General features: G+C 48.9%; 1 long non-coding RNA gene across 1 annotated transcript in view; it reads right to left on the bottom strand.

The window, feature by feature from the left end:
* LOC100936373 (uncharacterized) overlaps window positions 1-25,626 on the bottom strand; it is a 512,798-nt gene extending 487,172 nt beyond the window's left edge. The window contains exon 1 of the long non-coding RNA XR_002914124.3: window positions 25,472-25,626. This is a non-coding gene — a long non-coding RNA (uncharacterized LOC100936373). The remainder of the gene's footprint in view (window positions 1-25,471) is intronic.

The raw sequence follows: 25,626 nt of genomic DNA on the forward strand, positions 1-25,626 counted from the left end.
TTTCACCATGTGATGTACCTGCTCCCCCTTCCCCTTCTGCTATGATTGTAAACTTCCTGAGGCCTCCCCAGAAGCTAAGCAACGTCAGCACCACACCACCTATAAAGCCTAGAGAACCGTGAGCCAATGAAACTTCTTTTCCTTATAAATGACCCACTCTTAGGTATTTCTTTATAGTAATACAAGAACAGCCTAATACACCCATGATCATATAAGTAGGCGAGGAAGAAAGGGGCTGAAAACACAACCACTAGGAAAAGAGGGTAGATGTTAGTTGCCGTCTAACTAGAAAAGGAGTTTGTCTTAGCAATTAAAGTGAGGAAGGGGTGATTCTCAAGTCCCGAGATCCTGATACAAGGGCATCTCCCACGCTCTTCTCACTGGAAGTTATTGCCTCAGCCCTCTCTTTCTGCAGCCCCTGGTTCCCTCCGTTCTGGAGACTCGAAGTCTATAATCAATGGTTGGCAGGATTGGTTCCTTCTGAGGGACATGGGAGAAGAATCTGCTCCAGGCTTCTCTCCTTGGCTTGTGGACGACCATCTTCATGTCATCTTCCTTCTACATGTGTCACTGGGTGCAGATTTCTCCTTTTTATAAGGACACTAGTCATATTGGACTAGGACCCACTCCTAATGACCTCACTTTAACTTGATTACCTCTGTAAGGACCCTATTTCCAAGTCCCATTTTGGGGTGCTGGGGGTTATGACTTCAACATATGAATTTGAGGGGACACTATTCAACCCACAATACTAAGCAAAAATTTCATCTACTCTCACAACACCCAATGACCCCCGGCTCCACCTGTTTCATGGAAAGGTAGAACTAAGCCCAGGCATGACAAGCTGCCTGTCCACTGGCGCTACAGCAAATCCTCAGCAGGAGCCAGAAGCTGACCCAGCACATGGACTCCCAGCCCAGAGTGGTCACCACAGGCTCCTGTAAAGCCAGAAAGCAGAGGCTTCGGAAAAGGAGTCTGAGCCCATCCAATACCGTGTGGTTTGCTCAGGGAAACTTTTATCTACTTTAAAATATAGACATATAGAGAGCTGCATGCTGTCCAACATATGTGAAACAACCTCGGTTCAGATGATCTGCAAAACCCCAAATTGTCCCCATTAGGTTCCCAGGAACTTCTTTGCTGAGCACTACTGGACCTCAAACCCCACGGCCTGGATGGCCTCCAGTGAGTCATTCCGGTCACTCCAGAGTCTGAAAATCCGTCACATGACCCCCATTCCTGCCCCTCCTTGGCCACATCAGCAGAGCTTTCTAAGTCTATGCTCAGTTCAAATTCAAAAATAATGCTCTGTCCTTTTTTCAAAATCCTGCATGATCTTCTGGATAATCCTATCCTAGGTCTCCCACGGGTGACCTGACAATACAGGGGAAGGAATTTAGATTGGAGGCTAGGGAGAACTCCAAATGCACCTAGCATAGCTTAGCAAGCTTAGTACCTCTGTCTTGGCCACTCGAGCAGCTCTGATCAACCCCTGGGTTGAAATTCAGGAGACTTCCTGCAGCCGTGCTGGTAGGAGATTATTGGTTATGGAAATTCTGAAGCTATAACCTGGTTCTCTCTGTGGCTCAACTGAATCTCTAAGTAATAAACTCAACTTCCTATGGATACCCTATGTAGGAGTAAAGGCTTTAAAATATGCACTGGGGAATCAATTCATACCTCCAAAGGAGCAGGACTTCTTAGGGACCATCACCGTAATTACTATCATCATCAGAACTTTGTGATGAACTTGTGAGCTATGACACAGTGTCGAGCTACAGACAGGGCTTCAGACTGAGTCTTGGCTCTCTGGTTCACAGTTAAAAGCAGGCACTGTGGAATAAACTGACTCTTAGACTGCCAGTGTGTTGGTCATTTGCCTGTTTGGTCTGCATGCTAGTTCATTTCTGCCCTGTTCTGCACTGCAGAATACTTTATTTCTTAGGCTTTCTTGCTTGCTGACTTCAGGATAGCTTTGACCAATGGGAGGCATGACAAAAGGCTGAAGGAAGAGGGAGGCCACACTGTTTCTGCCACTCTCTTTCTGCTCTGGGCAGCATCTCAGGGAGTGTCAGCCTCGCTCCATGGCCCTAGCTCCCACCACACAGGCCAGCCATGGTCTTAGCTTCTGCAGGTGGCCCCATCCTGGTTGCCAGTAAAACCACCTCCCCCTTATTCCTCAGCCCTAGGGAGGAGTGTTGGACGCTTCCATGTCATTAATTCCCATTTGGTTTCTCAGCTCTCCTGTCTCTGCATAACCAATTCCTTGTGTTCAATTCTTGCTATGTAACACACTCAGAGTGGTTTCTGTTTTCTGCCTGGACCCTGACTAATACAGCAAATGATAGAAATTCAATCAAACTAGCCAGGAAGGAGAAAGAATTTGTTCTTCACAGAAGGAAACTGTGGGAAGGGCAAGGCACAGCTGGGTCTCAGAGCAATTGGATCCAGAACTGTCTGTGTTGCTCATCTCTGCTCCTCTCTACAAGCCAGCTTCCTTCCCCCAGACAGGCTTCCTCCACATTCCTTGGGAAATGGTCCTGAGCAGCCCTTAGACTCGCATCTTCAGGCACAATGCCAGAAGGGAACAACTGTTTTTTCTTCTAATCCAATTTAAAAGACACAAGGTAAGGGCTTCTATCGGTCTAGCTTGGGTCAGTGTCCACCTCCATGGCCAAGGGACCGGGGAACTGGTTGACAAAACCTACTAGAGTCACATGGTTGGGAAGTGTGTAAGAAAATGGTGCCAGAGTCACCACTTAAGTGATAAGGCTTATTGGGAGGCACAATCTCAAGGCAAAGACTTCTCACTCTCTCAAGAGAGAAAGGAAAGGGGTGAATGCAAGGAATGCATTTCCAAGCTATCCACAGCTCCACAAAGGGACACAGCCAGTTTCTGATTCACAGGGGATTTCTTCACACATCCGAGGCATAATCACTGCCCCTGAGAATCTTCCATTCCATAGAAGAAAAGAGAAAAAAATGTCTGCTGGATCCCTCCCATCTCCTGTCTTTCATACGTCAAAGTTTTCGACATGGGGCACTATCTCCCCATGCTGCTGGGCTGTAGCCTTGCTTGGCATCTTGGGGCAGTCCCTACCAAAGGCATCAAAGAAGCAAGGAAAGCAGCGTGGCGCTTCAGCAGAGACTAGAATGGGGAGGCCTCTGAGGATCAGGTTGGGTCAGGTTGGCCACAGCAGAAGCAGTAGAGGTGATGTTGGAGTTCAGAACTCATCCCACAGGAGGGAACCCATGGGCAGTGGCGTGACTGTGGCAGCAGACACGGAAGATCAGTCTCCATGAGCAAGCAGTGAGGTCCTAAGAGAGAGGAAAGGTCCAGCAAATCTGAGGTGATGCAGACATTAAAGCAATGGGGTGGGAGGGGCAGGCCCCAAAAGAAGGACAGCGCTGTTCTTAGCAGGAAGGGGTCATACAGGGACAAAACAATAAGTCCAGGAATAGAAGCCTGCCAGGTTGAACAACAAAAGGCTCAACCAAAACAAGGTATTTATAGAATGTACACATCAAGGGCAAACAAACAGGTATAGGCAATGCAGACAGAGCCTCAGAGGTGGGCTTGCCAGAGCTGTATGAGTGTTCTTCACTTTTCTCCCTCTCTCAACGCTGACCACAGCTCTCCACTCTCATCTTTCCTTCTTCTGAGCACCTGTTCTGGGCCAGAGCCCATCTGAAGCAAATAATGCATGGTCTGTGCCTGCACTCGTATACCTGATTCCAAGTACGTCTCACCTTCTCCTCAACCAAGCCATCATCTCCCACCAGTCTCCATGATCCTCTCCTAACTCAGTGGTCCCCAACTGTATTAATCCTTTTTCATGCTGCTACAAGGACATACCCGAGACTGGGTGATTTATAAAGAAAAGAGGTTTAATTGACTCACAGTTCTGCAGGGCTGAGGAGGCCTCAGAAAAATTAAAATCATGGCAGAAGAGAAAGCAAACACATCTTTCTTCACAAGGCAGCAGGAGAGAGAAGAATGAGAGCCGAGCAAAGGGGGAAGCCCCTTATAAAACCATCAGATCTCAAGAGAGTTTACTATCACGAAAATAGCATGGGGAAAACCTCCCCCGTGATTCAATTACCTCCTACCAGGTCCCTCTTGTGACACATGGGGATTATGGGAACTACAATTCAAGATGATATTTGGGTGGGGACACAGCCAAACCATATCACCAATCTTTTTGGCACCAGGGACCAGTTTCATGGTGGACCAGGTGTGGGGGTAGGGGAAGAAACTGTTCCACCTCACATCATCAGGCATTAGGTTCTTATAAGGAGCACAAACCTAGGTCCCTTACATGCACAGTTCACAGTAGGGTTTGTGGTCCTATGAGAATCTAATGACACCACTGATCTGACAGGACGCAGTGCTCAGGTGGTAATGTTTGCTCACCCCCCCACTCACCTCCTGCTCTGTGGCCTGGTTCCTAATAGGCCATGGACTGATACCTCTATGGCCTGGGAACTGGGGACCCCGTCCTAACTGGTCCCCTGCTTTTCCATCTTTGTTTCACTTCAGTGTCTTCTATACACAGCAACCAGGTGATCCTTTCAAAACCCAAATCAGATCATATTTATTCCCTTCCTCAAACCCTCCAAAGACTTCGCATCACACCTCAAACAAAATCCATGCTCATTGTTCCCCCGGCATGATCTGACCTCCGGCCTCCTGCCTGCCATTCTCCCCTTCAATGCCCCCAGTTTCAACTGCACTGGCCATCTTGCTGTTCTAGAGCCCAGGCAGCATGTTCCCACCTTAGGGCCTTTGCTCCTGCTGTTTTCCCTCCTTAAACCACTCTTCCTCCAGACAGCAGCGTGGCTCATGCCCTTGTTTCTTTCAGGGCTATGTCCAAAGTCAGCTCCTCAAAAAGGCCTCCTTGATCATCCAAGCTAAAGCAGCACACTGCTTCATGCTGTTCCCCTTACTCTGTTTCTCTAGTCCTTATAATACCACTTACCATTCATGACATCAAATTATGGGTGGGGGGTGCAGGTTTATTTCTCCCTCTTCTCCCTTCCTTTTAGAATGTAAGCTGCATGCAGAAAGGGGCTTTGTTATATTCCCTACTGTAGCTAGAATAATGCCTGACACCACTGAGCTCTCAATAAATATTGGTGCAATAAATGGATTAATCTGGTGGGAGACAGATTGGCCACCACGGTATGACAAGGGCTGGCATAGATACAAGAACAAGAGTCTTGGGTTACATTTTCCAGCCAGAGGGGTCTGGGAAGTCCCAAAGGGCATGAGCAGCTAGGATTCATCCTGCTTGCAGTTTCCAAACCAGTTCCAAAATGATAGGGATTCTGATCAGACAGAGTTGGCTGATAGGGAAGAGCCAAACTGCTTCTGGTGCGGGGCAGTTCAAGGTGAGCTCAATGAAGTCACTTAGGTCCTGTGCTTAAAATACTGCTTATTTTCTATTTTAAAAAATGTTTGTCATCGAAATGTCATGGTGGAAGGGGAGTTTGGGAATCATCTAGGCCAGCTATCCTGCTGCATGGGTCAGGAAACTGCATCTCAGAGACAGAAAATGACTTTTTCCAAGTGACAGGGTGAGTTGGTGATCAAGTCACATGCATAGACACTCCTGGCTTCTCGAGTGCCTAGAGAATTTGGTCCCAGGGACACTTATCCTTTCAGACAGCAGCCTCTGAGAACCTTTTATGCCAGTATAGTGCTAAAGTGAAACCTGGCTACTAGAGAAAGCCTCTCTGTGTTTAAATTCAAATGTGTGGTTTGTCAGAAAAGTAAGGATTTTACTGCTGTTATTTAAAAAATGGTTTTGTAAACATCATGAGGGCAAGGACACCTGCCTTATTCACCACTGCATTCTAAGTACCGGCCAGGTGCTAGACACATGGTAGGTACCCAGTCATTATGGTTGAATTAACTGGTTAAGGAAACTAGAAAGTAATTCTTCCAGAGGAAAAAAATTGAGCATGAAACTTGGTATTCTCTCCATTTTGCATCCATATGGGGGGAAGACACAGGGAGGTTTAGATTTTAGAATGATGATGGGAGTGTTAGAATGACAAACTAAGGGATTTTTCTGGTTCCAGTAACTTGGTATGGATTAAAAACCAACAACTTTCGTCACTCAGCACTCATGGTGTTTTCCTCAATTTACAAAGTAATAAGAGTTGGCATGAAACTTGAGAGTTATTCATATCCTTGTAGGGTCTAACTTAAGTGGACATGTCATAAGAAATGTCCTAATAAAGCTTTGATTATGAAATTACCAATTTTCCATCTGCCAACAATATTAGGGAAAAGGCTACCTTATTGTACTTAGGAGTTTGCCTCTTTTTCAACTTGCTTTTCACGACTTCACTCATCAATGGTTTTAACAATGTGTTCTATTCCATTCCAGGATGTGGGAGTCAATCATGTGTAACAAAAGGCCACCACTGCCACATGCCCTAAGACATGAACAAACCCCTCATAAGCTGAGTCAGCAGATCTAAATTGATAGCCAGACAGCAGAGGCTGAGGACGGCACCTCCCTCAAACCCAAGCAAGAGGGGTTCCTGGACTGGGCCATTCTTTAGAGGCTCCACTCCGGCCTTCCTCTGGCCTTGGGACTCTTCACAGGGCAAGGATTTCACAGGCCCAAGAGAAGATACCAGACCAAAGCTCAGGGCTTCCTTCTGAACCACACACTCTGGGTTCCTGTCTGGGCCTCTGCCCAGGGTTCCTCCCCTCAAGATTGGAGTCAACCACCCCTCTAGCGCACGCACACACACAAACACACCCCTAGACTGAAGGGGCAGCAAGGCTGGGCTGCAAGAGCTGGCACCACCATCACTCCTACCCTTGTGTGCACACAGACACTCTAGATTCGAATTGGAGGCTTGGGTAGGAGGAGCAGAGGGGTGGGCGGGGGCGAGGGACAGTCCTCCCTGCTCCAGTATATTCCAGCTCAGGGATCTGCAGAGTCTGAAGTTCTAAATTTAGAAGCTGATTTTCTAGGTTGTCATAAAAGGTATTATGTCTCCCAAATTACAATTCCTAAGATCCCCCCAAATAAATGCCAATATCTTACTTCTTACCTGGCTTCATTTCAGTTTGGTTAACAGTATTTTGTCAAGGAAGAAAGAGAACATACAAGTTTGCAGCTTTGCTTATAACTCTTGAATACTTAGCCATATACTATGGAGGAATGAAGTAAGAAATGGAGCCCTCCATTCCCACTCCCACCCTGGGCCCCTCTGAAGTCAAGGCTGAGCAGAGAAGGCACTTCTCCCTATGGAGGCCCTGGGAGCCCACTGCTGCGGGGTACAAAGCCTTCGGGGAGGGAGCGGGCAGCACTAATCCCAGAGCAGCCTCCAATCTTTCTCTGAGAGAAGGAAAGAGGGACTTTCCTGGGAAGTGGGGTGAGTTGCCCTGGTCATTGCAGTTCCTAAAAGTCAGCTGTTTCCAAACAGGGAAGAGAAGGAGATGAAATCAAAGAGCTTGTGCTGGGGAGGCAGAGGGGGCCTAACTGGACTTTAAAAGGGCCTAGAGGGGTTACTTTCTTTTGCTGATTGTCTACGAGGCTTGGAAGGATTTTGAGAGAAGGTGGAAGGGGTGGAGTAAGAGGGCAGAGGCAATCTTGGTTTTCCCGTACCTTGGGGCTGCTCGGCTGAAGGAGTGGGGTTGGGCTCTAGGTCTGGTGGCAGCAGAGGTCACTGGGTCCAGAGGAGTTCCCAGGACAAGACTCTTAGGACTGCCCATCACTTCCAGCACGCAGGGCGTACTTCTCCATGAGGCACAGCGCAGTGCCTAGAAGCCACAATATTTCTAGGGGCCCTCAAAAATGTTTTTATTTTAGTTGTCTTTCAAAAATCAGAAGAAAAAATGAATAGAATACAAATGAGTATACAATCATGAATCCAGCCGGAATTACATTTGTTTTTATGCCAATGTAGTCAGAAAGTACAAATTTTAATATTTCTCTCCAGGGGGGAGGACCCATGAGGGCAAAGTGCCCACAGAAGTCACGCTGTGGCCCTAGGCAGCAAGAGGCCTTCTGGGGGCTGCAGCCCCATGGGGAAGACACAGCTCAGATCTGAGGACCAACTCCACCAAAACTGTGAGTGTAACAGTGGCCAATTGAATGTAGGAATCCAGTTAAAGCACTTAGCACCAGTCCAGGAACACAGCAATAAGTATAGGGTATCCTGGTAACTGCTCATGACCATTGGCCACCAATAAATGGTTGAGTATGCTGGGTAAGAGCACAGGCTTTGAAGCCAGACAAATCTAGGTTTCCATCCCTGCTTTGCATCTCACCAAAGCTGTGACTTTAGGCAAGAATCTCAGTTTCTCCAGCTGGAAAATGGGGATAATACCCTCAGAGGACAGTACAGAGCGCCACATGTAATAGCTGCTCAATGAATGGTAACGATGAATACTGACAGTTTCAGGACCAGCCAAAAGGCAGGTACCCACAGGGTAAATAAGAAGCATCTCCCATCCCAGAACATCTCCCCTCCCCAGCCTGTCCCTCATTGCTTCAAATCTGCTATGTGAACTGATGTTTGTTAAAATGTAGACAAGATTCTCAAGAGCAAAGTAAGACAGTGAGCTTGGGGGAATGGGTGTGAAGGCAGAAGCTTGCCAGAGCCTCACCACGCCTGTCAGCTCAGCATCCAGGAGGCATAAGTAACACTGGGGCAGGGGCTCTGGAATAATCTGAATGACAGATTCTTGATCCAGAACTAGAAAAAAAAAGAGAGAGAGACTGAAGGAAAGAGATGGGCTACCACCCAGGGAGAGGCAACTTGCAAACATTTCCACTCTCACAGATGATCTTACTACTCAGCCAGATGGGTTGGTTCATCTTCCCATTTGCATTAATATGCCCTCCAGAGGTCATTTCATCCTTCTCTCTGCCTCCAGACAAGATGACTAAGAAACCCAAGGGATACCGGTGGACCTACTTACTTTTAGGGTCTCTAGGGAAGGGGAGCTTCACAGCCCCTTCCTCCTCTTTCCCTGCACATTTTAGGCAGTTTCCAATTATGTCCCAGAAATGGCATGGAAGTCACAAAACTTTCTAGTGATATAAAAATCCTACATCAGCCTCTGTCTCCCCTTCTTCTCCTGCCACTTTCTGTTCATCTTAGTTGCACCTCAGAGCTCCCACCTACAGAAGACTCACTTAGGAGGAACCAATTCACAGAGGGCATTTTGCAAATTTTTTTTGTAATTGCTGGATTTTAAAAAATCTTTTTATGCTGGGATAGAAAAAAAAATCAGCAGAATCCAGACCAATAACCTGTCTTTCTAAAGACATTACATTATTGGACTAAAATCAACCAAATATTTTACTTTTAATTTCCCAAACCAAACAACATGTGCAGATCTAGGCTCTAAGTTTCATACCCTTCTCCCAACCAACTCATCCCTGACGCAGAACAAGAGTAAAACCAAACAAACAGGAGAGGAAGAGCAGGCCGAGCAAAGCTCATTCCTTCCAGGACAGCTGTCTGATTTCCATCAGGCCAAGCCTGAGACTTTTGTGGCCCAGCCACATGGTCGATTATGATTTGGAGGCTGACAGCGCCGCACAGGCATCTACAGAAGCTAGAACCTTCTGACGGCTGCCCACACACAGAGAAAAGCAGGGTTTGTTTCAAATAAAAATCATATCATGATATTAAGGCATCAATCAGCAAACATCAGGGCTATGCGTAAAGAACCTTAGAGATAATTTCTTCAAAAGATTTGGCTTTGAAAATTAGCAAATAGGTCCTGGAGAGATAAAGCAACTTGACCAGCAGGGCTTTGAGGCAGGACCTACTTTGTCAGGACTAGGATCCAAGGGGTCCCAATCCCAGCCCTAAGCTGTCTTCATGACCCCATTTGCCTCCCTGACCCCAACTGAAGACCCAGCAGCCAAAGGGAAAGTTCTGGGTCTCACTGCACTTGCATTTGAAGTATCAAAACTAAGCCGAACCCAGATCGTCTCCTCCCCCACCCACCTTTCACTCAACAATAGCTAAGTGAACTCAGCTGAAAGTTTCCAAAGAATTTCACTTTGGGGCCAAGCCCAGAGATGGAAACTTTTAGCCTGGGAAGGGAATTTAGCAGGACGCAGAGCAAGTGAAAACAGAAGGGTGGAATTAGGCAAGAGAAGGGCATCACAGCTTCCGCACAGCTGTCTTGTGAAGGCCCAGCACCATGCCTGGTCTAACCTGCAATTTCCCCCCAAGGGCTGCTGCAGCACTGGGCATATGCACAGCCCTGGCAGGAGGGCACTGGTCTTCTACACCTAGGGCCTTGGTAATGGGGTCTCTGCCCTTTTCGCTCTGTGACTAGACACTCATCACTTCTTTCAGAGATATCACTGATGGCTCTGAGCTGGGCTTTCCCAGGGGTTTGACTATACCTGGCCTGCTATGGGGGCCACTGGGGGCTGCAGGAAGAGGTACCAAGGCACCTACAGGGTCCCTTGCTAGCCCCAGAGGAGGCCCTCAAATGACTCAGTCTTTCAAGCAAGTGGGACAGATAGAGACCGGAGAGAAATCTCTTCTTACTGGGACCACCAAACCTCCCATTCGCATCTCCAAATGGACCTAGGCATTTCACCATAGAAAGAATGCCGCTCCAAAGAAGGCTGAGAGTCCAACGGCACCTGCTAGGCAGCTGTCAGAGTGAAATGAAATAATGGCTCAGAGCCTGGTGCTCAAAATGGACCATTGACCACTAGAACAAAAGCCCATTGAAGCAGGGCACCAGCTGGCTCTGTATCCCAGAGCCTGGCACTCTACCTGGCACACAGTGGTGCCTAATTAATCCTAGATGAATGCGCACGCATGCATTGAGAGCAAGTGAAGTGCTGGGGGACCCAGCCACATACCCACGACCAGCAGCCAGTCCCCGGCTCCAGGACAGTGTAGGAGATATCTCTGTAACATGGAGGCTGCTCCCTGTCAAGGCTGTGACCCCCTGAATTTGAGGATCCCCCAGGGAGGATGCCCAGGAAAGAGCTTCCTTCAAGGGTTGAAAGCAATAAGGTGGGCCAATTAGGAGTTCACCGGCAAGCCCAATCCCTGGGAGACTGATTCACCCTCATACCCACCACAGGGCATGAATACTTTACTATGAGTGCCCCTCTCAGAGTCTCAAGAGGCAAATTGGATTTTTTTATTATTGATATATTTTTATTTACTTCTGTCCTTTATATTCTGGTAAATATATATAACATTACATTTCCCATGTTAGCCATTTTTAAGTGTACAGTTCAGTGGCATTAAGGACATTTACATTGTTGTACAACCATCACCATCCTCCTCTTCCAGAAATGTTCTAATTATCTCAAAATGAAACTTTCTACCCATTAGATAACAGCCTCCCATCCTCCCCCTCCTCCTAGGTCCCAATAGTCACTGTTCTATTTTCTGTCTCTGAGTTTGACGACTCTGGATATCTCCTACATGTGGAATCATATAATACTTGTCTTTTTGTGTTCAGCTTACTTCATTTAGCATAATGTCTTCAAGGTCCATCCATGTTGGAGCAGATGTCAGAATTTCCTTCCTTTTTGAGGCTGGATAATATTCTATTTGCATGGAAATGCCACGTTTTGTTAAGTCATTCATCCATTGATTGACAGTTGGGCTGCTTCCACCTTTTGGCTCTGGTGAATTATGCTGCTATGAACACGGGTGAGCAAACAGAAAGGCGATTTTTGGAAGGGAGGGAAAGGAGATCTGGGTTAGGGGCCAAGCCAAGGAAAAGAGCACTGAGATCCCTCAACTTGGGGGAAGGTGTTGAGAAGTAGCCACACTCACCCCATCCTGTCTCTACCTGCCTTTTCACCTTACTGGGAATGGGCCGTAGCTAAGGCTAAAACTAAAATGAGTACGTATCAGGGGAGAAGCACATGCATAGGAACAAAAGCAAACATGAGATGAGACTTATTCCATGCCAGGCAATGTCCTAACCACCTTACAACCATTAACTCTCTTAACCCTCCCAATGGCCTTCTGCACAAATACTGTCAATGGCCATGTTTTACAGGAGAGGAAAACAGGGCACAAAGAGATGAAGTCGACTGCTCATGTCACCAGCCAGCAAGAGGCAGAGCCAGGATTCGAACTTAAAACTTCAAGTCTATGTTTAAATCCAGCCCCAGAGGGTGGAGGAGGGGAAATGTTCTCATGCCCTGATCCATCACAGCTTCTTCCACCAGCAGAGAGAAAGAGCAATTGAAAGTAAAGATTCAGGAAGAATTGGTCTTCCTGAGAGATGTCAGGCCCACTCTTGCTGAAGTCTTGTGGGGTTTAAGAAGCTGTGGGCCCCAAAAGGGGCTGGAGGGGGTGACTGGTCCTGAGAGGAGAAAGGGTGTAATTCTGCAGCCAAGAGGGCTCCCGGATGGGAAGCCCTCTTGGCAGCCTAGGTCTCTGCGGGTCCACTTGCTTTGGGAACCACAAAGCCAAAATGTAAAGGAATCTATTTTCTAAGGAAAACACATACTTATACATTCTGAGTAATTTCCCATGGAACAAGGGAAAAATAAACACAACACCCCAAATGGTTTTTTGCTTACAAATGGGTTCAAGTAAAGAGAAGTGGGAGAATAAAATATAGGGTCAGGGGAAAACTCTCTACTGATTCCAAACCTCAGAAACAGCCTGGAGGCTTGAGAGGGTGGGAGGGACAGGGAGGGCTGGGGAGTGAGGTGCCCAGAGTCAGGGGCTTCCTGTCTCCTCTTCTAAGAGCTCCTTGCCTACCCTCAGAGGACCAGAGGAGCAGAAACTCTGGAAGCACAGCTGTAAGCCCAGACTGGGTTCGATAGCCAAGGGATTGTGTAAGTCAGCCACCAGAGGTGGTACAAGTAGGTAAAGATGAAAGCAATGGTCCCATTGTCATCAGCTGGGTAGTCAGGGAAGAGTAGGTGGATTAGGGGCCAGGGCCCAAAAACAGGAAAATTAAGTGGAAAGCTGCAGATCACAGGCATCACTCAAAGGAACTAATCAAAGAGAAAATTGTAAAGGACAGTGTAATCGTGAACAAATCACGTCACTTTCCTGGACCCTGCTGAGTCTCCCGTATAAACAATGGGAGCACACTATTTGATTTCCACCATTGATAATTCCAAATTAGATGAGGAGATAACTGGGGGGACAGAGTTACAGAATGGGGGATGGGACTGGAGGATGAGTACTGGGGCCTGAGGATGGGTACTTGAGAGCCAAGAGAATTTGGAACAGCTAAGAGTCAATTTGCACTGCAAATCAGACCCAGGGAGAACATCCTGACTGGCAGGGGTCCCAGGTTATTGAAAGTTTGGCAGCACCAACATTCAGAGCAGCTGGCCTGGATCTGCTCTAGCAAAAGATTCACACCATGTGGGGACTGCCAGGTCTCCAGGGCCCCAAGGGCCCCACTCTGCCCGAGGCAGCCTGAAGAGGTTGAGATTCCCTGGCCAGCAGTGACCTACCTGTTCCAACTACACTGCACTTCACTGGTGAAAAGTCCTCTGGCCTATTAGGACCTCATTTGGCCCTTACAGCAGCCTGGTGAAGAAGGATGAATCCTCATTCCCATTTTATAGATAAGGAAACTGAGGCTTAGAGAAGACCAGTCTTGGTAAGCCACATGCCTAGCAGAGCCAGGAATGAGCTCATGTCCTGCCTTGTTCGAGAAGAAGGCACCACGCAGGGCATGGAGGGGTGTCATTGTTCCCCAGTGTGTGCCTGGTTTGGGGGACAGAATGTCAAAGGCAAGAACCCCATCTTGTCCTCTGCACAGCCCCTAATTCTCTTCCCCCAGACCCACTGGAAGGTGCTGGAGGCAAGGAGGCCCAGTGGGAAGAACACTAGACCCAGGAGACCTGTGTCCAAAGCTGTCTGCCCTTGGGCAAGTCGGTTTCCACATTTGTAAAAGTAGTGGTTGCACTAGATTAGTAGTTTCCAATATTTCAGTATCAGATCTTTGCTTTTGGCCAGTGAATCTTACTAGACCCCTTGCTAAAAAGAGAAAAAGGAGGGCCACTCCAGATGAATCAGAGTAGAAACTTGGCAGGGCTAGATTCTCATCAAATTTCCATCTACCCCCTGAGGCCCCTCCACAGGACCAAAGTCAATGCAGAGCCCAACTTGCAAACCATCCAATTTCCCAGTCCCCTTCAGGGCCTTCATCTTTCTCTACAGAGCCACTTAAGGACAAAACTTCTCAAATCCCGATGTGGGCCTCCACTCTCTTCTCCTACATGCTCAGCCACCACTGAAATGCTGTCAACTTCCAAATTATAATTCCAAGTCACAACAGATGCCTACCCAACACCTACCCTTGGTTGTCTGTTTAGTTATCTACTGCTGTATAACAAAATATAACCAAATTTAGCAGCAAACACTTATCATCTCACACAATTTCTTAGGATCGGTAATCTAGGAGCAGCTTAGCCAGTGGTTCTGGCCCAAGTTCTCTCACGGGGCACAGTCAAGATGTTAGCTGGGGCTGTATCATCTGAAGGCTTGACTGAGGCTTGAGGATCTGCTTCCAAGAGGGCTCACCCCACTCTCATACTGGCAAGTTGGTGCTGGATGGTGGCAGGAGACCTCAGGTCCTTGCCACATGGCCCTCTCACAACATGGCAGCTGATTTCCACTATAGTGAGTGTTCCAAGGAAGAGTAACCAACATGGAAGCCACAGTGCTTTTTATGACCTCCTTGAAAACCAGACGTGATCACTATCACCATAATTCATTTATTAGAAGCAAGTTACTGAATCCAGCCCACAATGAAGGGGAGAGGAATCAAGCTCCACCTCTTGAATGGAGGAGTATCAGAGAATTTGTGGACTATTTTAAAACCACTACACTGTCCAAGGGCAGACTTATGAACTCCTCCCCCAAACCCAGTCTCATTCAGCTGGTGCCTATTACAGTAAACAGTACCCACTTAAGGTAGCCAGGAGCCTGGGCCATCTCTTTTCTCATGCTCACACCCCTCAAGTCTAATCAAACTCATTAATCAAACTCAAGTCCTCTCATTCTCATCTCCTAACATCCTAGCCACTAGGTAGCAAAGATGATGGTTAAGAGTATGGGCTTCCTGGCCGGGTGCAGTGACTCACACCCGTAATCTCAGCACTTTGAGAGGTCGAGGCAGGAGAACTGCTTGAGACCAGGAGTTCAAGACCAGTCTGGGCAACACAGTGAGACCCCATCTTTACTAAAAGAAATTTATAAATAAATTTTAAAAAGAGTATGGGCTCCCAGACTGAACCCTGGCTCAACCAATTACTAAACCTCCACATGCCTGTTTCCTCATCTTTAAATGAGGAGAATAGTATCTACCATATTGTGAGGATTAAATATACCATGTAAAACCCACAGGACAGTGCCTGGCACATAGTAAACACTAAATAAATACTTGCTATCGTATTTCTCAAATTTGCATCTCTGTCCATCTGCACAGGTCTCAGCAATTGTCATCCTTCACCTAGATGATTTACACAGCCTCCTATTTGGTCTCCTTAAATCCACTCTGTTCTCAAATATGTTCTCCATACAGCAGCCAAAGGGAGCTTTGCAAAGTCCATATTTAATCATGTTAAACATCCACCCTCCACTACCATTGTTTAAAAGCCCTCAAAGGTTTCCCATTGCTTCTTGGGATGAAGATAAAGCCTTCTTCTCACTCTGCACAACCTTGGCCCTTGCCCAAGTATCCAGCCACCTCCTGATAAGCCTCCCTGCTCTTCAGATTTTTGTCAAATACACCATGCTTCTATCTGCCACAGGGCCTTAGCCCATGCTGCTCCCCCAGAGGAAAACTCATGTCTTCCCTCACACCTCCTTACCTCACCTAGAAAAAGTCTAATTGCCTTTCCTATCTCAACACAGGTGTTATTGTCCAAAGAAACCCTCCCTGACTTCAAAATCTCCTTAGAACACACATCCCAGTCTGTGATTATTTGAGTAACCCTCTCTCTTCCACTGGACACAAAGCTCCACGTGAGCAGAGACCACACCTGCCATTGCTCACCATTCTTTGCTCAGCTCCCAGCCCATGCGTGGCACAAAGTCAGTTTCCAGGAAGTGCTTGTGGAATGAATAACTAAATGCTCTTGCTCTCTCAGATATTGCAGGGAGAGTTCCAAGAGTCAGGGACTGGCCAACAGAAAAGGACCCACCCTCCAGGCTGGCCTCCTCCCACCTCACCCACCCTGGAGATGCTGAATCATCAAGTCACTCTTAGCTGGACCATGTCTCGCAGAAACAAATATCAGACCCCTCTGGAAGTGCCATGAAGTGGGGCTTCCTGCCTCACTCTGGGGCTGCCAGAGCTCTTCACACCACTGAGAAAATGATGGCTTCCTCAGATGCAGGGGAAAGGCTCAGATTTGCCTGGCTTCTGGAGGCTGCAGTTCCTGAGTACAAACCCCCGGCTTCTCCCCAGCTGCCCTCCCTGAAATTGGGGTCAGGAAACACATTCCCTTTCCATTAATTTATTTATTCACTGACTTCAGCCACCTTTCAGGGACTCTTTTTCTCCAAACTTCTGCGTGGGCCCCTGGGGGACAGTGTGGGGTGGCAGAGAGCATATCCCACCTAAGTCTTGACCAGCTGTGCCACCAACATGCTTGTGGCCTTAGGAAATTTACTTTCTTTTCCTAATATAACATGACACCTGCCTGCTTCCCCCTGCAAGTGTTCAATACTCCATGTCTGCAATTAACTCCAAGTCACCTCTTTCTTTCATCTCTTTCCCCAGCCACTCTCTGATGCTGGTGGCACTCTCTGTCACACAGAAAGGACTATTCATCCCTGGAAAGATTGTGAACTGGTTCTGCGCTGAGCACAGAAATCCAAGTCTGTCCTACAGAGAAAAGAGAGCCTGCTTCTCACATCACACAAAGGCCTCCGTTTTGCCTGTGACCTCCACGGTCACCCTCCTTGGCCTTTCTTGTCCACTCAGCTAACTTCTTTATTTTGTGTCTGTCCACGCCATGCCTGCTGCTGATGTGCCCAATGTGAGGACCCTGTGTGCTTCCCAATGTCTGAGGCTCTCCTGTTCCTACCATAGAGTCACAGGTCCCCCAGACCCCCACCTGCAGCTCACCAGGTCACAAATCCCAGCATGAATCCTTACAGGAAGCCAAAGAAAGGAGCTTTATCCCCCACCTTGGGACACAGCTCCCTTTGGCCTTGCAGCCCTGAGGCCCCGAGGCCTATGTGCATGGTCACTGGCCTCTTCCTGCCTTGGGCCCATCCTGAGGCCCTGTCTTGGTAAACTGCCTTGAGACCCAACTCCAAATGCCCAGCCCCCTTGCCTTGCTCTTGTTCCTGATTTGCTCTGAGGCCCTGCCGCTGGGGTACAGACATCCCTGGGCCACCTAAACTCCTGAAGATCACCTTCTCCAGAGCCCCAGAAGGTAGGCTAAGCCCACATGGTGTGACACCTGACTCCATACCCTGTTCCTCTATCCACTCACCTTGGCCGAGACCTCCTACCCCTTGTCTTCTGGCCTGGATCACCCCCAGCACAGTCTACCTTGCCTGCCTCTCCCCTAGTTAAAAGTCTCCCTCAGTTTGCTCCCTGCAGTGGGATGACCCTAAATATTCCCCAAACTACTCCTTGTCAAGCATTTCTAGGGCCCCAAAGTAGATCTGAAAGGACTTTTAGCTCTTGCCCTAAGATATAATATTCCTTTTCTTATATATCCCTGTGTTCAAACTATTTATCATTCAACAAACTTTTTTTTTAAGAATCTAATCTGTGCTGGCTTCTATTTTATGCACTTGGGTTGAAGCAATGAACAAAACAGAGAGGAATCTCTGCCCTCATGGGTTTGCACTTCAGTGAAAGCCCACAAGACATGGAGTCAAACTCCAAAAAGAGAATTTCCTCTGCCTGTCCTGAGGCCTCTCCACTTACCAAGTGGAGTCAACCTTTCTGGTACTGCCATCTTGCATCTCAAAGCATCGAGCTCCATTACTGTCTCCCTCCAAGCTCCACTCCTGTTCCAGCTGTTGCTCCCCATGGTTTCCCCTTCGGGGGAGGAACAATTGTGCCCCCTTTGGCTCCTCCAATAGCTCCACCGCTTTTCCTTCCCCCTTCCTTCTGCCTCCTCCTCTTCCTGGGTCAGATTCACTAGTCAGCGCTTTTACCCCTGAGGAACATCCTCTGTCCCCTCTTCAGTAACCCACCCCCCTCCCTTTTGTTCTGTCTCATCAGCAAGGCGAGCTTGCACTGCCCTCCATGCAGATTTTCCCCTCCCCAGAGGCTGCCACTGGAGTCCACAATGACAGGGGAGCTGAACATTTCCCAGTCAGTCGCCAGCCCTCAGCAGAGCTTGGCCTGAGGCCCATGCAAGCATCTCAGGAGAGGAAAATCCACTTTCCTGGACCCAGCCCTGGCTTTCCAGTGAGATCCCACAGCCTCCGCAGGCTGCTGGCATCCACTCCGGAAAGGACATATGGGTGGTAAACAGGACTGTGTGTGCCCTGCAGCCTCCACAGGGCAAAGGCCTGGCCGTTGCCATAGGAGCAGATCTGACACATGTGCAGTGGTTCTGGTGCATAACCAACAAGAACATAGTGCAGAGCCAGCCTGGGCCTTCGGGACCCCTGAGTCACAGAGCAGCCAAAGAACTCCCAAGGGCTCTGAAGGTGGGACAGGGACAGGGACCTGCAATGCCATGGTACCATTACCTCTTCCCTCCCATACATGGAACTATATTCTGTATGGCCTGGCCCCTCAGGTTCCTGTGGCCCTGGCATAGACAATAAGAAATAGCCTACCTCCCTTCTTTTGCCCCCAACAAGCACTCAAAATGAGAGTCATCCATTCTCCTAGACCAAACAACTAGGCAGATACCAGCTCACAGGTGAGTGGAGGCTCGTAACAGCCTGCCCTAACTGCCAGCTTCACCAGAGTCTGGGTATTCTTAGGCCCCTTCATTATGCCAGGGGCCCTCCAGACCTAATTTTGGGCTATCACTAGCACCCAGCCACCCTCTCCAGTGGGCTGAGACACCATGTGAGTGAAGAGGACAGGCTGCGATGAGAAGGGAGTGGCTCTCCCAGTCAGGCACAGAGAGCACCCTGCAAGTCAGCACATTTGGTCAAGACAAAGAAGGGCTGCTACAGAAATCTAAGTGGATATCTGACACTGGGGCAGTGGAACTCTACCCCTTTGGAAGATGAACTGTAGGAGGATTATATTCTCCCTCACCAGGTTTCTTCTTCCCTGGTTAGAAGAGTTTTGAAGTCAACAACAGGGACTAGTTCTGGAGCAAACCAGCTCTAAGCTATAGTGACCCAGAAACAGAAGCTAAGAAGGCAGTAGCTCACACCTGTAATCCCAGCAATTTGGGAGGTCAAGGCAGGAGGATCATTAGAGGCCAGGAGTTTGAGGCTGCAGTGAGCTATGATCATGCCATTGCACTCCAGCCTGGGTGACAGAACAAGACTTTGTCAATAAGAAAGAAGAAAGAAGGAGAGAAGGAGGAGAAGGAGGAGAAGGAGGAGGAAGAGGAGGAGTGGGGAGAAGGAGGAGAAAGAAGAAGAAGAAGAGAAGAAGGAAGAGGAGGAGGAGGAGGAGGAGGAGGAGGAGGAGGAGGAGGGGGAGGAGGAGGAGGAGGAGGAGGCGGCGGCGGCGGCAGCAGCAGCAGCAAAGAAGAGAACAGCATCTTTTCTTTCTTTTTTTTTTTTTTCTGAGACGGAGTCTCGCTCTGTCCCAGGCTGGAGTGCAGTGGTGCGATCTCGGTTCACTGCAAGCTCCGCCTCCCAGGTTCACACCATTCTCCTGCCTCAGCCTCCCGAGCAGCTGGGACTACAGGCGCCCACCACCACACCCGGCCAATTTTTTGTATTTTTAGTAGAGACGGGGTTTCACCGTGTTAGCCAGGATGGTCTCGATCTCCTGACCTCATGATCCGCCCGTCTTGGCCTCCCAAAGTGCTGGGATTACAGGCGTGAGCCACGGCACCCAGCCGAGAACAGCATCTTTAGAAGACCAGCTATTCTGGGAGAAGAAAAGGGGCAAAAAAATGCTGATAACCTTATTATCCTTGGGAACCTAATAAGACTCTAACCAGGTCATAGCTGCCAGGAGAGGGGATTAATGGTACTCAGAAGTTATAATTGAGGTGATGGCAGCTAGAGTATTACCAGGACCTTCCAAAGAAGGCAGAAGAGGAATTTAAGAGGGGGTGGTAAGCAGGCATCATCTTCCCTAGAGAGATCAACACCAAAAAGATTATGATATAGACCTAGGAGGGAGAGAGTCCAGCTTCCAGATTCCAGACTGGGGGCCGGGAGGGTACACAATTCTGAGAGCCCTATCAGTCCTTCCCTGAAGCAGAGAGGATTCACCTACAGAAACACAAGGAAGGGAGGGTCTAGCCACCCCTCCCCCCAACATCCACTCTCACGGGCTTCTGGCAACCCATCTTTGTGGGCACAAGCCCGGGCATCCACAGCAGGGTCATTTTTACAAGGCGTGCACACCCCATGCCTCCCAGGGCTTTTGACACTCCCTAGAGGGACACTGCCAAGGCTCCTGGGAGCACCACAGGAGGCCTGTGGGTGCTATCCTGGAGCCAAGTTCAGCTGCTCCCCCAGCTGGAGCCCAGCCTCCTGATTGTGCACCCCAGCTGGCTCTAGGGACTTGGGGAGGGAGGCTTCCACTTCCCTTTGTAATAAGGGGCTTGGATTAGCAATATTTCCCAACTATGATTTGAGGAACTCTGACTCCACTAGATGCTCCATGGCAAGAGGTTTCACTGGACAAATAATCCTGGGAAAGGCTGCAACTCTACCAACCCTCCTGGAGCTCTCTGTTCTCCTTAGCATAGTAGAGGCTTTGAGCAGCCTACAGTGAGGAGGAGAGGGAAAGCAGCTTAACTTTGGTGATGTTTTGTATTGGCCTCCACACATGAATTCTGTTCTAAGTGGTTTATCTCAAATCCTCTGGGTAAGGCACTATTGTAACTTCATTTTATACAGCCATCTTCTGGGTGGCTCTGCGCTGCTCTTCTTGGCCCAGAGTTTCCCAAATGTCCCATTCAAGCCTGGGATATTTGTCATGAGCACAGCTTTAGAAATTCTGGACAGAAGGACCTCTAAGACTAATTAGATGCTTCCCTCACACTGAGACAAGTCCTGTTAAATTAGAGAGGGAGGGGAGGGGAAGAGAGAGAGAGAGACCGAGAGAGAAACAGAGCAAGAGAGACACACATCAAGAGAGACACACAGAGAGAGAGACACAGAGAGCGATGCAGAGAGACACTGAGAGACACATACAGAGACACGCTGAGAGGGAGATTGAGAGGGACAGAGACTGAGACAGAGAGAGACACTGAGAGACAGAAATACTGAGACACACAGAGACACTGAGAGACAGAGACAACATGAGAGAGATACTGAGAGCCAGGGACACTGAGACACAGAGACACGGAGAGACAGAGACACTGAGACATACACACAGAGAGAAGGCAGCAGGGAGAGGAGAGTGTAGCCATGGTTGTGAGGAGAACCTGCTGAGATGAGCTTTGCGAGTGAGCCTGTGCTTTTGGAGGGGAGATGAAGGCGGCCTGAGTAGGGGATCTCGAACCCACCTGGGCAAAGTCAGATACCCCTTGGAATGGGTTTCCATTCACAAGTTGAGGAGGGCAATGCCCGTGCCAGTGAGAGAGGAACTCTCACGGAGGAAACAGGCAGATCCTCATCACCCTTCGGCTCCTCATGGGCAGCTTGGCCTGGGTGAGGAGGACCCCCGAGTCCACCTGGGAAATCTCGGCCACCTGCTGGAGGGGGCAGCTTTAGGGCTTCGGGGCTAAAGAAGTAGGATAACTAGGGCCAGAATTGTAGGGACAAGGGAGCGCATGCTCAGTGACAGACCCAGGCTGAGTGTGAACGACCCATTCCCCTCCACCCAGCCCTTTCCCCCAAACCACTCACATGCCTGCCCCCCTCAGCCCTGAACACCCAACCCCAGCCTGCACAGAAGACCTGCAGCCTGGGAGCAGGCAGGCTTGGAGCCCTGCAAGGGTTGGGGGTTGGTTCTGTCCATCTTTGGATCCCTACCCCCAGCCCTGTCCAAGACATTTGTCCTCAAAGGAGCTTTATTTGGTCTTCTCTCTATTTTTGTGCAAGCCTAGTGAGAAGCCATGGCCAGCAAGAGGAAGCAACAGCCACCTGCTTGGACCTCATTTGAGAGGGGCTGAAATGGGCCACCTGTCCCCAAACTTGCCTCCCACGCAGTAGGTCACAGAGTCTGGCCACTAGGAGAAGGTCCAAGAATGTTAAGGTTTGAAGAGACCTAAGAGCCTAACCTTCCAGCGGAAGCCTCTGTCCCTCCAGGCTGGGGCAAAGAGGGCTGACCCCAAGTGGCAGCACGCGGGTCACATTTGTCTCACATGATTTGGCCTCCGGTGAGCCTAAGCGCTGTGGAGCAAGGGGTGGGAGTTCCCACTCAGGAGTAAGACTGCCGGGATCTAAATCCCGGTTCTGCCACTTCCTATCTGAAAAACACATGCCTCAGTTTCCTTCTCTATAAAACACAGCCCCATCGCCAGGCTGAGGGCAGACTCTTTGGGGAAGATCCTTCACCAGCCCATTTTGCAGATAAGGAAACTGAGGTGAATGAGCCGGCACTGGGACCCCAGGTGCTTCATTCCAAGCACAGAGATCTTGCCGCTTCAGCAAGCCAACTTCCTTCCCCAGGGAAGGCTGGGAAACAGTAACTACAGAAGGGGGCAGGAGGGTCTCTGCCTGGGTGCAAGGCTCAAGGCTGGTCAGTCCTGCCATTCCTCTTGCCTCTGGTTTTTCCGAATTCTGCCTCTGCCCCTGGAAAGCCATTGCAGGCAGGGCACTCCCAAGCCTCGTTTACAAAATTATAAGCTTCCTTTGTCCCCAGTCTCCTCTGGTTACAATAACACTCATCAGCTCTCCAGAGCTTTCAGGGGCATGGAAAATGTGACTTCACTCCTCAAGGATTTCTGATTTAACAAAATGGCATTGGTGAAAGAAAATGAAAAAGAATGTCTCTGTCCATCCCTGATAGAAAAGGCAATAGGGCTCCAGCCTCCCAGCCCAGAGTCAGAGCCAAGAGCTCCCAGAGGGTCCAGAAGGCACAGACAGGGGACCCTCACTCCCCCTTGGACCCCACAGACTGGAAATCAGCCTCTCTGGGTGGGGTCTAAGGGGAAAAGGGAGGGAAAGGGTCACTGAAGACAGGTGTCAAAGGCAGGAAATAAATACATCCTGTCTTACCATTCCCCAATTTGACAACTTTATTATTCCTGTCCTTCTTTATTCAGTCAGTCCATCAGTCACTTGTCCTAAGTGCTTAAAACGAGTGACTCTGGTGTCCAACCACCTGGGATAGTATTCTGGCTCTGCCATCTTTCCAAGCCTCAGTTTTCTCATCTGCAAAATAGAGACAATATAGTCTGGACTTTATAGAGCTGCTGTGAAAACTAATGAGATACCATGCTAAGGGCTTCACACCATGCCAGCAGATCAGAAGCTCTCAAGACATGGTAGCTCTTGGTGCTACCTCTCATGGGTGCTGCCACTCATGGGAATGGCAAAGCTTTGTCAAGCAGAGCAATGTGTCTGAGGCTGGACTGTTGGGAGTACCCATCTCATGGCACCTGCAGTCTAGAGACCCAGCCCTGGAGGCTCCTAGCTGGCCCATTACTTTAAGTCCTGAACACCAGGGCTAGTCTAATAGGTAGACTGGCAGGGTAAGGAGAAGGGCTTAGTGAGTGCTCGCTGCATACAAGACGCTGTGCAGGTGCTACGGAAAATTCAGAAACAGCAACTATAAATCAAACTCCACAATTTCAGGTATATGAAAAATATAATTTAAAAAAAAATTCTTTAAATCAAGTTAAATCCATCTCTGAGCCCCCATCCCACATGAGACAGCAAATTTGGTCCTGGTCATTAATGGAACCCGCCCATCCTCTCTCTCACCAGCATCACTGGAAGGGGTGCATGTGTGGTCACTGGCCATTTGTCCCCACTGGTTATGCTGAGATACCTGATGCAAGGCCACACGGTACCCAGGAGCCCAGGGGCTCTGCTGCTTCTGTGCCAACCAGTGCCAGAGAAAACTAGTCACAGACACATCACACTGTCAGCCCACTCTGAGGTCCTGCCCACCCTGGGCATTGCCAGGGAAAAAGGTGGTCTGCCTCTGGGACTCTCCCCTCAAAGCCACTCACATCTCAAAGAACTCAGGCTCCCAGAAAGGAAGAAAAAATAAAAGAAAGCAATTCCTACTCCCTGGCCTGCAGCAGCAAGTCTCCCAAAGCAGGGATCCCAAAGGAGCAGGCTGTTTACATGGGGCAGTAGAGACAAAAATACAAGGATAACAGAAAATGAATCGTCGTATCTCAGAGACAGCCCCTCTAAAGAGGTGACTTCCAGGGGCTCCCAACAAGACACCTGCACCCCCTCCACCTTCTACCCCTACCCCATCACCCACAGGTAGAGGAAGCAGCAAACCACATGGTGACATTTCAGGGCTAACAAAAAGCCCTCCAGGAAGTAAATCAATCTCCCCCAAGCTTCCTGAACACCTACACTCTCCTTCATATAAGGCAGATGTCCTGGAGAGGTCTCTGCCGAAAGGGATCAGTTGACTTATCACTGTCACCTTGCTGAGGCCAGGGCAACAGGGAAGATAAGTGTTGACTGGGAAGCAATACTTATCCAAGAAAGGAAATGGGTATTTAATACCTACTAGGTACCACCAGGTGATTTCACAAACAACCTACCTGTTCATCACAACCACGCAAAATGAGTGCTTCATTCCCCGTTATTGATGAGGAAACAAAGGTCCTGAGAGAGGGGCCAAGGTCACAGAGCTGTATTATGACAAAGCTGAAAACACTCAACCAATATTTAATAATAATACTATCACTTAGGGTACTATTATCATTCCCATTTTACAGAAGAGACTCTGAGGCACAGCAATTAAATGACCTGTAAGGGCCAAGAAGGCTGCCCCTGAGGCCTGGGCTATTGATCCCCTCATTTTTCTGCCTCTGCATGAGAAGCAAGAAGGCTGCCCCTGAGGCCTGGGCTATTGATTCCCTCATTTTTCTGCCTCTGCATGAGAAGCAACTGGTTGGAAAGTCCCATCAGTTCTAAGAATTAATGTTCTGCCCGAATTCCTGCAAATGAGTAGGGAAGCACTACCAAGGATTCTGGTAGCTTTGCATAGGACTTAAAGACTCACATCATTTTGAAATACAGTTTTGTAAAAAATAAAAATGCAAATATTTAGAAACCAATTAAAGAGCATTGTTTTGGGGAGCAAAAGACAAAAACCCCCCATGCCTCACTGTCTCCTCCCACTCACCCCCCGCATCAATTCAATGGCCTGAAATCCCTGCCTCTGTTCAATAAACAGAGATGGCTCTAAAGAGAGGACCCAATGTGCTGAGCAGTCGTGGATAAAGAACACCGACAGTCAGAGATGGAAAGATACCTTCGTCGGACAGATGAGAAAACTGAGGTTCGCATGACGGAGCGACTTGCCCAGGGTCAAGCACCTGCGTAGGCACCTGGACACATGTGCGTGTGCACGCACGCAAGGGCTCTGGCCGGCACGGCCCTCACGTGCCCTTACGCACGTATGTCCCG

This window comes from Pongo abelii, chromosome 11 (genome assembly GCF_028885655.2).
Source record: "Pongo abelii isolate AG06213 chromosome 11, NHGRI_mPonAbe1-v2.0_pri, whole genome shotgun sequence".
Lineage (NCBI taxonomy): Eukaryota > Metazoa > Chordata > Mammalia > Primates > Hominidae > Pongo > Pongo abelii.